The sequence below is a fragment of the Protopterus annectens genome, chromosome 2.part0, assembly GCF_019279795.1.
Source record: "Protopterus annectens isolate FY-2018-M chromosome 2.part0, PAN1.0, whole genome shotgun sequence".
In the NCBI taxonomy this organism is placed as follows: domain Eukaryota; kingdom Metazoa; phylum Chordata; order Ceratodontiformes; family Protopteridae; genus Protopterus; species Protopterus annectens.
This window is the reverse complement of record NC_056728.1, coordinates 186,772,830-186,785,656: the sequence shown is the minus strand read 5'-3', so window position 1 is coordinate 186,785,656 and position 12,827 is coordinate 186,772,830. Positions and strand designations below refer to the sequence as shown.

Below are 12,827 nucleotides of genomic sequence, written 5' to 3'. Positions count from 1 at the left end.
AAATATCTAAACTAGTACTTGGTTTAATGCATTTTGATAGTCTATTCCATGCATCTGCTGCTGTCTCAGGGAACCAGTTAGAATACTTCTCATTCCAGTAGAATTTTCTACCTAGTTTGTCTGATTTTCTGCTACTTTTTGATAACCCCAAACATTCCTAGAGGTAGTTATCTCTAAATGCCCTATACACCTCTTAAATATCAATATGACACTGTACAAGTTCAAATATTTTAGTATTTCATAATAACTTAAATTTTCGCATCCATGGATGCCCTTGGTATATTCCGCTGTACTCTTTCCAGTTTACTCATGATTGTTTTCTTATAAGGTTTCCATATTGTTATTCCATATTCAGGTTTGGGTCTAATGTAACTAGCAAATGACTTCATCATTTATGATTTCCTAGACTTTATAAATTGTTTATTCAACCTATAGTTCTATAACCATCATTAGCCAATTGGTTGATAAGATTAGAAAAACTAAAAGCTGGATCTACCCATATGTCCAAGTCCTCAAATGAATCTACAGTTTCAGTCGCTGTGTGCTGTATTAAATATTCACCTTTCAGTTTTTGTCTCCCAAATCTCATATGGTTAGTTTTTAATGTCTTTATCAGCAAATATTTTGCTGTGCCCAAATGCTCAATTTAGTTACGTTCTTTTGCAGACCTGCCTTATCTGTAACTCATGTAATTGGTTTACTCAGTTTCAGGTCATCTACATACAGACTGTAGAACACCTCAGATGAAAAAGATTGCATCTGAAAGATGCAATGTAAACAAATACGGGGCTAGGACAGAGCCCGGACTGTAACCAAGAATTTCACTTGTCTGGTTGCTGTATGATACTTGCCATGTCCTGTTTGTAAGCCATACAGCTATACATCTTATCAAGAGTAGATCAGTACCTAGTTGTTCTAATTTATTGATCGGTGTTTTGTGTATGACCCTGCTGAATGCTGAAGTTAAACGTATATAAATTACATAATGGTACATTTTTTTATTCACAGCTGTTGTTATAGTGTTATAGAACATCACGTTACAGGTGGTAATAGATATGTTTTCAACATATGAATTGCTGATGTATGGTTTCAAGTCCCAAAGTTTCCAGTTCTGACAATAACTTATCCAGAATTACCTTTTCTATTATTTTTCTACAACATAAAAATAGGCTCAAGGGTCTGTATGAATCTGGATTTGTCCCCTTTCCCTTAGACAGGTTTAACAAGTGCATGTATTTTGTCATGAGGAATCTCCCCCATTTACATGTATATTTATATAGTATATATGTAATATATGTAAGTATATAGTATATTTGTAAGACAAACTGTTAGTTTCCTTCTTGTAAGCTGGGCCAAGCAGTATCCTTATATACTATTGCTAGTTGGATTTTGAGGTCCATTTCCCTTTGCTGTACTTACCATGACAATTCTTTGCCATATTTCCCAAAAACTCATTATACTACAGCAGTGGCCTCTTCTGGAGTTTTCTACAAGGGGGCGATAGTGTCCAGACTAATTTTGGAAGCATCTACCTGGTCTTCATTGCTCACTTTCACTAAGCATTACAGAGTAGGTGCCTTTTCCAAATCTAGAGATGTGTTTTTGACATCGGTCCCTTCCCTTCTGGCTTCTAAGACAGTTTTCACAATTTTTCAGTTTTTCACCCTTCTACTCCCTTAAGCTTTGAGACTTACCTGTTTTTTTGGAATATTGCAGCATTGATTTCAATCTGGACATAGTACAGTTGTGTAAGAGCTTACCATAATAGTAGATGTGCAGCTGATCACTGTTGCTGTATTCCCTCCCACCTCTTTTTTTTTTTATATACATTCCTGCCCTGGTTGGCATCCTCTAGAACCAAGGGGGCTTTTCCTTTCTCCTGTTTCCCCCTCGTAGATGACCACTTTCTTCCCAGATGTGTCTTCAGGCTGCTTGGCTATAGGTAGTCTGACGATTTATGCTCATACATCCACTAATGTACCCTTGTGCTCTTGGGCTGAGGTCCTACATATGGCTTATGGAAGATTTAGGTTTTGGCACCCTATCCAGGCGTCAGTGATGGAAACCCATCTGTTTGGAACAGTGCAACAGTGATTAGTAGGACATCTACGGTTATGGTAAGTTCTTACACAACTGTAACTTTGTCCAAGATTATAGTCTGATTAATCGCAGTATAAATGCAATAGTCACTATTTCATCAAGTGATTGAAGCCCTAAGTTTTTTTTTCCATCACATAGTTTGGTTATTTTCCTCTACATGAGTTACATTTTAAACATCATTCTCAATCCGTCTTCCCATCCGGGCTCCATATTTGGCCTTATTTGTTCCTTTTACGACAGGAGTTTGGGGTCAGGAGTGGTGCTGCCTTTTGTGGTTACATTAAACCCTAGCTCCTTGCACAACTTTGATTGAATTTCTTCACGCAAGATGTGCAGTGGGTCTGGAGTTGGACTTTGGGGCACTTCCAAAGCAGTGATTCCTCAGACAGGCACTACTTGCATATTTATGCGGTCTACCCACAGGAAATAGGTGCACTTTGCATAACCTTCGGAGGTGTCCTCCATTCCCCTTGAGATATGTGAGTGAGCTTGACTTGTAAAGACCTGCTGCTCTTCTCAGCAGCTCAAGGAGGTAGCCAAACCACTAGCTGCACTTGGATTGCTTGGGTTGTAGTCATGGCTTTATTGTTCTGTGCCACTGGAATTGACTGTACAACAAGTACTTTTTGTTTGCATTTCATGGCATGTTAGAGGCTTGTGTGCATCACCAGTGGACAAAAATAGGAAATATGAGGGAAGGGTTTTAAGACGAACCCTGTGATAAAGAAGCACACAGTTAATGATACACTTTGTGTGACTGAAGCACTAATAAGAAGCGACATATTAATTAAAACATATTATGAAATCATTTAGCAGAGAAGAGCAGTTTAAGGTATATGTGGCCAAATAGCAGTTATAGCCCAGTTGGTGGGTGAATGTGAGCGTTTGATGTTCCCACACCTACTCACTGCTTGGTGGTTCTCTGTGTCCTTGTTTAGTATACTAATGTGGATTTGTGTAAACTCACCAAAGGAAATTTCCGAGTGATAGGACCACAAAAAAGAACTGATCAATTAAGGACTCCTTCATAAGCTAGAAGAGGTCACTTAAGGTTAATCATTTGTGAACTGAGGGGGTGGAGCTAGGAACTAAACCTTCTATTTAAGGGGTAAAATCAAACATTTCGGAGCTTTACCAGAAAGGCTCATCCAGACTCTGCTACACTTTGCTGTGAAGGAAAGGTTAGTTTGCTTTTTACTTATTGTATTTTGTATTACTTTATTGCCTTTTTATATTTTGAATACCGTGGTTTGTTTTCTTTACCTTGTGTTTTACTTGCATTCTGCTTTAACTGCATATTAAAACTTCAAAAGAGACCACAGCTCTGTCCCTTCTGAGTCAGGCAGAAATTAGAACTGATCAATTAAGGACTCATTTATAAGATAGAAGAGGTCACTTAAGGTTAATCATTTGTGAACTGAGGGGGTGGAGCTAGGAACTAAACCTTCTATTTAAGGGTTAAAATAAAACATTTCAGAGCGTTACTAGAAAGGCTCATCCAGACTCTGCTACACTTTGCTGTGAAGGAAAGGTTAGTTTGCTTTTACTTGTTTATTTTGTTATTACTTTATTGCCTTTTTATATTTTGAATACTGTGGTTTGTTTTCTTTACCTTGTGTTTTACTTGCATTCTGCTTTAACTGCATATTAAAACTACAAAAGAGACCACAGCTCTCTCTCTCTTCTGAGTCAGGCAGAAAATTTTCCCCACCCTCCCATCCAGTTACAGTTGTCTTGTTAAATACCATTGTCTTTCTAGTTGCCTGCCTCTTATGTTAATTTGGCCATATATTTCATTTCCTCTCTGCTGTCACTGGCTTGTGTGAGTAATCACAAAATTATCATTTTTTGAAATCACTCCCCTTCAACTATTTAAATTTATTGGCCATCCTACTGTATTCCATAGTACTAGAATACAAACGTGACCATCCCTTTCAATCCATTTTTCTGTTTTAAAAATAGTAACTCTCCACTAAACCTTAACTTTTTAAACAGGTAAAACTTAAGTTACCTACTTTCACATCTAACTTCTCTAGTGCACACTGCAGTGTGCATTTTTTTCATCTTACCTTTAAGCATCCCTGTGACTAGCACTTGCTCTAATATCTGCTGGAAAGCACTAGGAAGCCTTAAACTGATACAAGCACTCAACTCTCCTTGTTAATAAGGAGAAATTAATTGTAGGCACTAAACAGCCTATAATTGCAAAGTACCTTGCTAAGGTAAGGGAAAACAGCTCATGTACTTTACAAAAAAAAAAAAAAAAAGCACCAAACCAGGCATGTCCAAGGGTCAGCTTCCGGTGATTTCTCCTGTCCACCTGGTGAATCTGGGCATACTGGGGCAATGCAGCAATTGCCTCATGTACACAGACAACCCTCTCCTCCTACCACCCAACACTACAACCTGAGGAGAGATGCACTTACATAGCCAAACTGGAAGCAAAGCTCTCTCCACCCAAGATTGTGCTAGACAGTCAAGAGGAGAAGGTTAACACCCACACTACACCTCAAGCAACACATAACCCTTCTAAACCCACACCACCAACACCCACATGTAGCAACACTAAGTCCACATATGCGGAGGACCTTAACTGTAACTTTCCCAAGCAACAAAGACCTGTGAAGCTGAAATGCAAGCAAACATCAATCACAATGAATGTATCACATAGCTCACACCACCAGTGTGCCACCCAGCAAGAGCCCCTAAAGCAAGACAACGGACCTAACACTTTAGTCATAGGTGACTCTATAGTCCGGCACACGGATGTCCCACTCACCAGGCTGAACAAGGAGAAAATTACACTCAGCTGCCTGTCGGGTGCCAGGATCCACCACATAACGCATGCAGTCAAGTCACTCCACAACAAGTACAAATATGACTGTCATTGTCCATGTTGGAGTGAATGACTTGAGACGTACCTCCCTGAACTACATGAAAAGAGACATGGAAGAGCTCTCGGATCATGTGGCCCAGGCAGGTATGACTCTAGCCCTGAGTGGCATCCTGCCATCGCCCAGAATGATACCGCAGTATAAGGACAAAATTATTGACTTCAACAATAGGCTAAGCTTCTGATGTGATTCAAAGGGGATCCAGTATTTGCCTGGGACGACATGATCAACAGACCATGATGCTTTGCCAGAGATGGTCTGCACCTGTCCCCCTGGGATTTAGGTTACTGGCTAAGGCTCTTGCCACCCCTATAGTGCCTTTTTTAGGCAAAGTTCAAAGGACAAAACCACCACCGTAACAGGTGCAAGCATGCAAAATCTGAAGGTAATGCTACTCAATGCTAGAAGTCTAAACCTCAAAATGCAGTCTCTCGAGGCACTCCTAAAAATGGAGAACATCGATATCTGTGCAGTAACTGAGACCTGGTTCAAAGCTCCAGAGAGCACCCCTGCAATACCAGGCTACAACTCTTACCACACTTTTCGACCACCAAACCAGGACCGAAACACTAAAGGTGGAGGAGTGTCCATATTCACCAAGGATATTCACACCACCAGGCTAGTTGCTCAACACAATGCGTCTGAAATTCTCCAGGTGCAACTAACACTAGGTAAGACTGCAATCCAAGTTGTAGCTTGCTACAGATCCCCCACCATGCCCCAAAATTCTCATTACACCTTTCTAAACATACTGGAAAATATTAAGATAGAACCAAACACCCTAATACTGGGTGATTTTAACTACCCTGTCATTAACTGGGAAAACTACTCGTGTACCAAATCCTTTGCCCAACGGTTCTTGGAATTGATAAATTCCAATGCCCTGGATCAACTAATCCATAGTCCCACCAGGGGCTCCAATAGCCTAGACCTGGTCATTACCAACATGGGAAATCGATGCTCCACATCTGTGGTCACCCCCTCGTTAGTCAGGTCTGACCATAAGCTAATCACCCTTAACATCCACATCCCACCCCCACCCCCCAGTAAGGAAACCTCCATAAAAAACTTCTCCAAAGCCAACTTCATGCTAGTCAAGTCAGAAGTGACAAACTTCATGACACCCATGCAGACGGGAACTGAAAGTTCGACTGCTGAATCCTACACTAAGGCACTGTATGAGCACATCCACTCATGCATGAATCGTGCCATCCCAATAGAACCAAGATGCTCTCCTCCAAAAAAAGGAAGCCTATCTGGTGGTCCCCTGCCATAAACATACTTTACAACAAAAGGAAGAAACTGTTGCAGAAAAGAGGAAAATCCCAGGATGCAAAACACTCCCTTACCAGCTTCAGTAAGAAACTGAGATCCCTCATAAAATCCTCCAAATCTAGTTACAAAAATAAAATTGCCAAAGATTCCAAAGACAACCACAAGGCATTCTATAGTTATGTCAAGAATCTAAATGGCAAAGCTCAGATCTGCTCTGAGCTAAAACAGAATGGCATTAAATATACTGATCCCAAGGATATTGCCAATATCCTGGCAGATCGATTCAGTGCCAACTTCACCCCCTCTCACCCCTAAATGGCCCATCTCAATACCAGAAGATTGCTAAATTCCGGTAATAACGTCCACACAGGTAAAAAAACGCACTCTCCAAAGCTAAGAATACAGCATCCATGGGACCAGATGACATCCCGGGCTGTGTACTACATGAACTACAATATGAACTGGCATATTACCTAAGTGTCACGTTTTAGCCTCACCTCAGGCTTCGTGCCCACTGAGTGGTGCAGAGCTACAGTTAATCCCCCTCCACAAAGAGGGGATCCACCTCGGATCCCGGAAACTACCATCCCATCAGTCTGACGAGCATTATCTTCAAGGCCATGGAGCGTATTATCATGGAACTTATAAACAAAGACATTGGCAACCTTCAAACACTGAACCCCACCCAGTTTGGGTTAGTGAAGGGCCGATCTTGTCTCCTGAACCTGACTGGACTAATTCGAATCAGTCTCCAGAGCCATGGACAAGGGTAAGGTGGTCCGCACAGCCTATCTAGACCTCGCCAAGGCCTTTGACACCATCCCCCACTCTGGAATCCTAGATAAACTTACTAAGCCGAGCATTAATCACTACGTCACCCAATGGGTTGCCAACTGGCTTACTGACAGAACCCACACTGTAAAAGTTGCCGACTCCAAATCCTGCTCCAGACAAGTGGAGTACCTCAGGATTCAGTCCTGGGACCGCTCTTGTTTGGCATCTACTTCACTGAAGTACAGGCCAACACTAAGGGACTCTGGCTAACAAAGTTCGCAGATGACTGCAAACTGGGAGAAATTATTGAATCCCCAAATGATGTGGATACTCTACAAAAGGGCCTTACAGAAACAGATGCTTGGTGCCCGAGCCATGGGCTGAAGCTCAATGCCAAGAAATGTATAGTTATTCCCTTTGGGAAAAAACATGTACCCATAAATTTCCACATAGTTGGCAGTACACTAAACACTGAAAGTGTGATAAGAGACTTAGGGACACAGGTGGACAGTCGTCTCACCTTCGATAACCACATTGCCACAACAGTCAGAAAATCCTTCTATGTGGCACACCTCATCACTAAAGACTTTTCATCCAGAAAAAAGGAGGTCATTGTCCCACTGTACTCATCCCTCATTAGACCCATTATAGAATACAACGCCCCATTTGGTATGTACCTCTCAAGACATCTGCAACAACTGGAAAGGCCGCAGAAATACCTCACTAAAAGAATCACAGGCCTAAAGCAGATGCCCTACACTGACCACCTTAAAAAACTCCAGCTATACTCAGTCGCATATCGTCTACTCAGAGGCTATCCCTGCTTAACATACAAGGCCATGTCAAACCCAGAGCTGTTGGACATGCTACACTTAGAAATCCCAATCCCTTAGAGCCGCACACTCCAGGGATCTAAACCTTGTCATCACAATAAACAAAACATGCTGGAGGGATAGGTTCCTAACGCAGAGACTCCCCAGACTCTGGAATAGACTGCCCATACATGTCAAGCAGAGTGCCTCTTTGGCCCTCTTCAAAAGGAACCTTGACTATTGGATGGGAGAAAGGAAATTCACCCCGGCGATCACGTCATTCGCCCTGCTAGACAGGGGTCTAGGGAAGTAAATAGTGTGGGAAGAAATAGCCAGGGAATTGTTATGGCTAGGTTTGTATAGGCCCTAGGGCTGATAGCCTAGTACCAACCTATGAAATGAAATGTTCGACAGTTACTTACAGTGAAACCTAAAAGTATATTTTTTGCAGGTGGGCAAGCCCCCCCTCCACCCCCCATTTGGTGGACATTTTAACAACACCAAAAGTGTGTGTGTGTGTATACATACATACATACATACATATATATATATATGTGTATATATATATATATATAAAACACGCACATATATACTAACTTGATTAGAAAAGTGATAAAACTCCATTATCACTAGTTGTCCCTTTGGGTGTAATTACTTCTTGGCATCTGTGCACCTGACTAAAAGTGCCTTTGTACACCTGTATTAACTCCATAATATTACAGGCATACGTGTGGTATGAGGAATGCTCACAGTTTATATTAATCCAGATTTTAGCAAAGCAGATAGTGACTCAGGTGGTTCTTAAGTAATTTAGATGGTTCTTAATAAATGGACATTGAAGTCTAAATAAGGGATTATGAGACACCCATTCTTACAAATTTAAATTTGTAAGTTCAGCTTGGAATTATACAGAATCACCTTTGTATCTGTGTCTTGCATCTTTTAATACTGTGTCTTTAGTTTGCAGTGTTTCCCTCGGTAGTGCTTTGTTGCTGCACCATCTCTTCTAAGTATTGTCCTTGGCATTCTCTTACTGTGGTGATTCGTTTAACTGAGACACACAATACACCTTATCTTTGTTTTATACTTAGGCCGCACATATTTATGTCCTTCTGCTTTTCTTAATGTGAATGAAGAAATGTATTGCCATTGCTTCCCTGTTTTAAGACTTCTCTGCCTTGTGCTGATCAGTACTTTTTTGGGATCTTCAAAACTTTGCTGTCTATTTTAAGTGGCGACCCTATATATATGAAGCCATGGAATTCTTCCCCCTTTCCTTTCTTGATGTCCCGCTCAGGTCAACCCTGCATCTTTTCCAGCTACTTTGTTACATTGTTCACTTCATGAAATCAGTAGTTGATAATGCTGAGGTCCCTCCCTGAATGACATGTACCCCCCACTACTTGATTTCTGTAATCTCTTGCTTTTCTTCACTTATTTCCTGTAGTATCTTTCTGTTTCTTACTACTTGTTTTATACATATGTATGTGCTAAGTGTACCTGTGGGGATCTTTTTCTGCCCTTGTCATGAGGGAGGGCATTGAAGCACAGGGCTGTTGTTGATGGCCTTGAGTGATGAGGGTATTTTTGCCTACCTAGTTAGAAGTGGGATCCCGTAAATGGGAGTGCTGCATGGGCTTGGCATCGGGCCTACATATACTGCTGCGTGTAAAGATATCAGAAAAAGTGACCTGCCACACATCGCTGCTCCTGTTTGTGTACTGCACCCTCATCTTCTTCAGAGAGTATTCCCCTACCCACCTTGAGTTCCCTCACCCTCTGCTGAGATTGGAGTTGTCTGCCTTTGGCTTCATCATCTGTCCTCCGTCTTTGTTCTCCAGCAAGGGTTAGTAATCGATCAAAAGATACCTGATGTATAGACAGGAACAAAACTGTTATCTATGTGATGTGTTCATAGTGCCCTCACAATTAAAACCATTACCTGATTTGTTTGTGAGCACCTTCACAAGCCGATACATTGCCTTACTGATTTGTTTGTGAGCACCTTCACAAGCTGATAAATTACCTGACTGATTTGATATATATTGTAGTAACAAAGTATAATTATTTTATGTTTGAGGGATCAATATTTTGATGTTTCTTGGTCATACATCATTAACATACGTGAAGTGAAAACAGCCTTGTATATTGTTTGCCATTGTACACAGAAAAAACTAAGTAGCCTTAGATTAGGCTCAAAAAGAAATTACATACATTTGCCAACAGACTTGTCACCACTGTTAATGTATGTCAAATCTGTTTTTGTTTTACCATTACATTTTTTGTTGTGTATGATTAGTAAACGCATGTTTTGGCTGCCTTGTATTCAGCCAGTTTGACATTAAGGATGCATTGCTGGTGCTGCCTGTCTGTGTGCTTGTCCAGTGATACCACCCCCACCCAGCAGGTGATTCTTTTTTGCCACAACAGCCCAAGCTAATGATGTTTTTATACCACCTGTCTTGCACACCGAAGGGTGCACTGCATCTCTTACAACCTCAACCCCAAAACACTGGCAGCCTTATCGTTTTTATGAAAATTAGCATGTAGCCTGATGAATTGTAAATTAGAGGCAGGGCATTTTTGTTCTGAAACACCTAGTGGGGATTGCACGGTTCTTCAGTAGTCTTTTAAATAACTTTATTAACTTGTTGGTTTGCCACTCAATGAGGTTTTTGTTACCCCTTGTTAGTAATTTTTTTTTTGTACGAGTATGATGTTTATACAGGTATCTAAAGCTACCAGTCATTACACATTAAACAACAGCTGTTAAGCCAAAGTTCTGTATGCAAAATGCACCTTGTTTTTTGTTTTTAAACAGAAGGTCCCCCCCCCCCCCAGTAAATATAGCAAGCTTAGTGTTATAATATTGTAGCAGTATCACCCAAAATTCAAAAACAAAGCACTCTGGTGGTCCACTACTATAAATGAACTATCGAACAAAAGAAAAAAACACTCCTTCAGTTAAAAAAGCAGCTGACAACATAGCTTTCTCCATATCTTTACTGATAAACCTATCCATATCCGAGAGCTATGTCCCATCAACCTTGGAAAAATTCTACATAATACCACTGTGCAAAGGTGGCAGAGTTTTCCAGCTATAGACATATTGCCACCCTATCCCCTTTGTCAGAAATACTAGAAAAATGTATCCATTCACAACTTATGCAGTACATTAACTGTAAGAACCTTCTCTCTAAACCCATCATGGTTTTAGACCTCACCATAGTACTACCACTGCTCTCCTCAACTTCACCAGTATCATAAACTGATATAGGAATGACGGACAACCTGGTATTTTCACTAGGCTTAGATTTATCTAAAGCATTTGACTCTATCCCATTAACATCATTTTAGTGAATTTTCTTCCCTCTGCCTTTACCTAGTGCTGTCTTTCATAGTTCCATAGTTACATGACTGACAGGCAGCAAGCAGTCAAATGGAAAAAAAACTCTCCTCCTTCAAACTATTGCCCCACAGAGATCAATAATAGGCCCTCCTCTTATTCAGAATTTTTAAAAACAATATAAATTCTGTCGCCCACTTTGCTAGTATAGTTCAGTATGATGATGATTCATCTTTTATATGTACAAGCCTCATCCCTACCAATACTTCAGGACATCACCCAGACTTCTTTCATTCTAACAAAACTTGGCTGAAAGATGAACATCTACATTTAGATCCTAAAAAAAAAAACATCTAATCAATACCAAATTTAAATGGACTTTCAAAATAATGTACTCCAAAACCAGAAAAACTGAAACTATAAGCCAGACAAAAACCGCTGTGTGTCCTAATTGAAAATGACCACAATTCTGACCAGCTAATATTGCAAACCATTCAAAAAAACCATCAGAAACTCCACTCCATCTTTAGAACGAAACAGTACTTCACAGATTATGCAAGCCAAATGCAGTTATCTACCTTCCATCCTTGTGTAACTCTCCCGTTATTAAAAACCTATGAACTACACATAAGCTAAACTCTCCACCTGTTACAGTAAAGTAGCCATATTTACTGCCAACTTTTCCTTACTGATTTTTTTCATGGGCCTTAAGAAATATAACCGTTGGCTGTGTGTTGTTTGTAGTGCATCTAAACTGGCAAGAGTTACCCAACTGTTTGACATATTCATGCAATCTTACACATGTACCAGAAAAACATCCAACACTAAAAGATATCCTGCAGCACTAATTCCTAAGTAGACCTTCTCTCAACCAATATGCTGTTGGTAAGAACCGCATCTAATAACTCATCAGGTGACTCACTGTACTCCCATTACACGTCTAAATTCTGGAACACCATACCAACATACCTAAAACAAACTATGACACTTTCCACCTTCAACCCCTTGCTAAAACACCTAAACCACTTATGGTCTTGCAAGTGCTCCTTACTTGGTAACTCAATTTTCCTTTGCCATCTCATACCCTCTGTCCTCTTCTACACAACAAACCTTTTTACCGCTCCTCCTCAGTTAGATTCCTGTCTTAGTACACACTTTACGTTTCAGTTTCTTTCTGGCCTTCTCACTTTATCAATCTCCTTCAATTACTTTCCATCGCTCTTATAACCAGGTTCTGTGTCAATATGTACCCTATTATTAGTCTAAATTTCCTTGACTCATCAGCTATGCAATGTCTCTCCATGTCCCACTACTAGCTTTAGCTATTGTTACCTACTGGCTAATGTTTCACACTCAATAACTCAGTTTTATTTATTTCTGTCATCTGTACTGTAATCTTCCTTATTTATGACTTATAAGGCATATCTAATATGTAAATGTCATGTATATTACATATAAACGGCTTGCTTAGTAAAAGAGTTGTACCTCAAATTTAGTATTGTGTATGGTTGTTGCAACAGCCACTAAGAAGGAGATGGCTGAACATATCTGCTCTGTCCATCCCCCCAGCAGGGAGTTTAGGGCATTGGACAGGTTTGGAAAGCAAGTGTATTCATTAGCGACCTT

At 40.4% G+C, this 12,827-nt stretch overlaps 1 protein-coding gene across 3 annotated transcripts in view; it reads left to right on the top strand.

Annotated features, from left to right (window-relative positions):
* The window catches only part of RAPH1 (Ras association (RalGDS/AF-6) and pleckstrin homology domains 1), a 2,904,638-nt gene that overhangs the window by 2,345,659 nt on the left and 546,152 nt on the right, over positions 1–12,827 (top strand). The gene's annotated exons all lie outside the window — the stretch shown is intronic.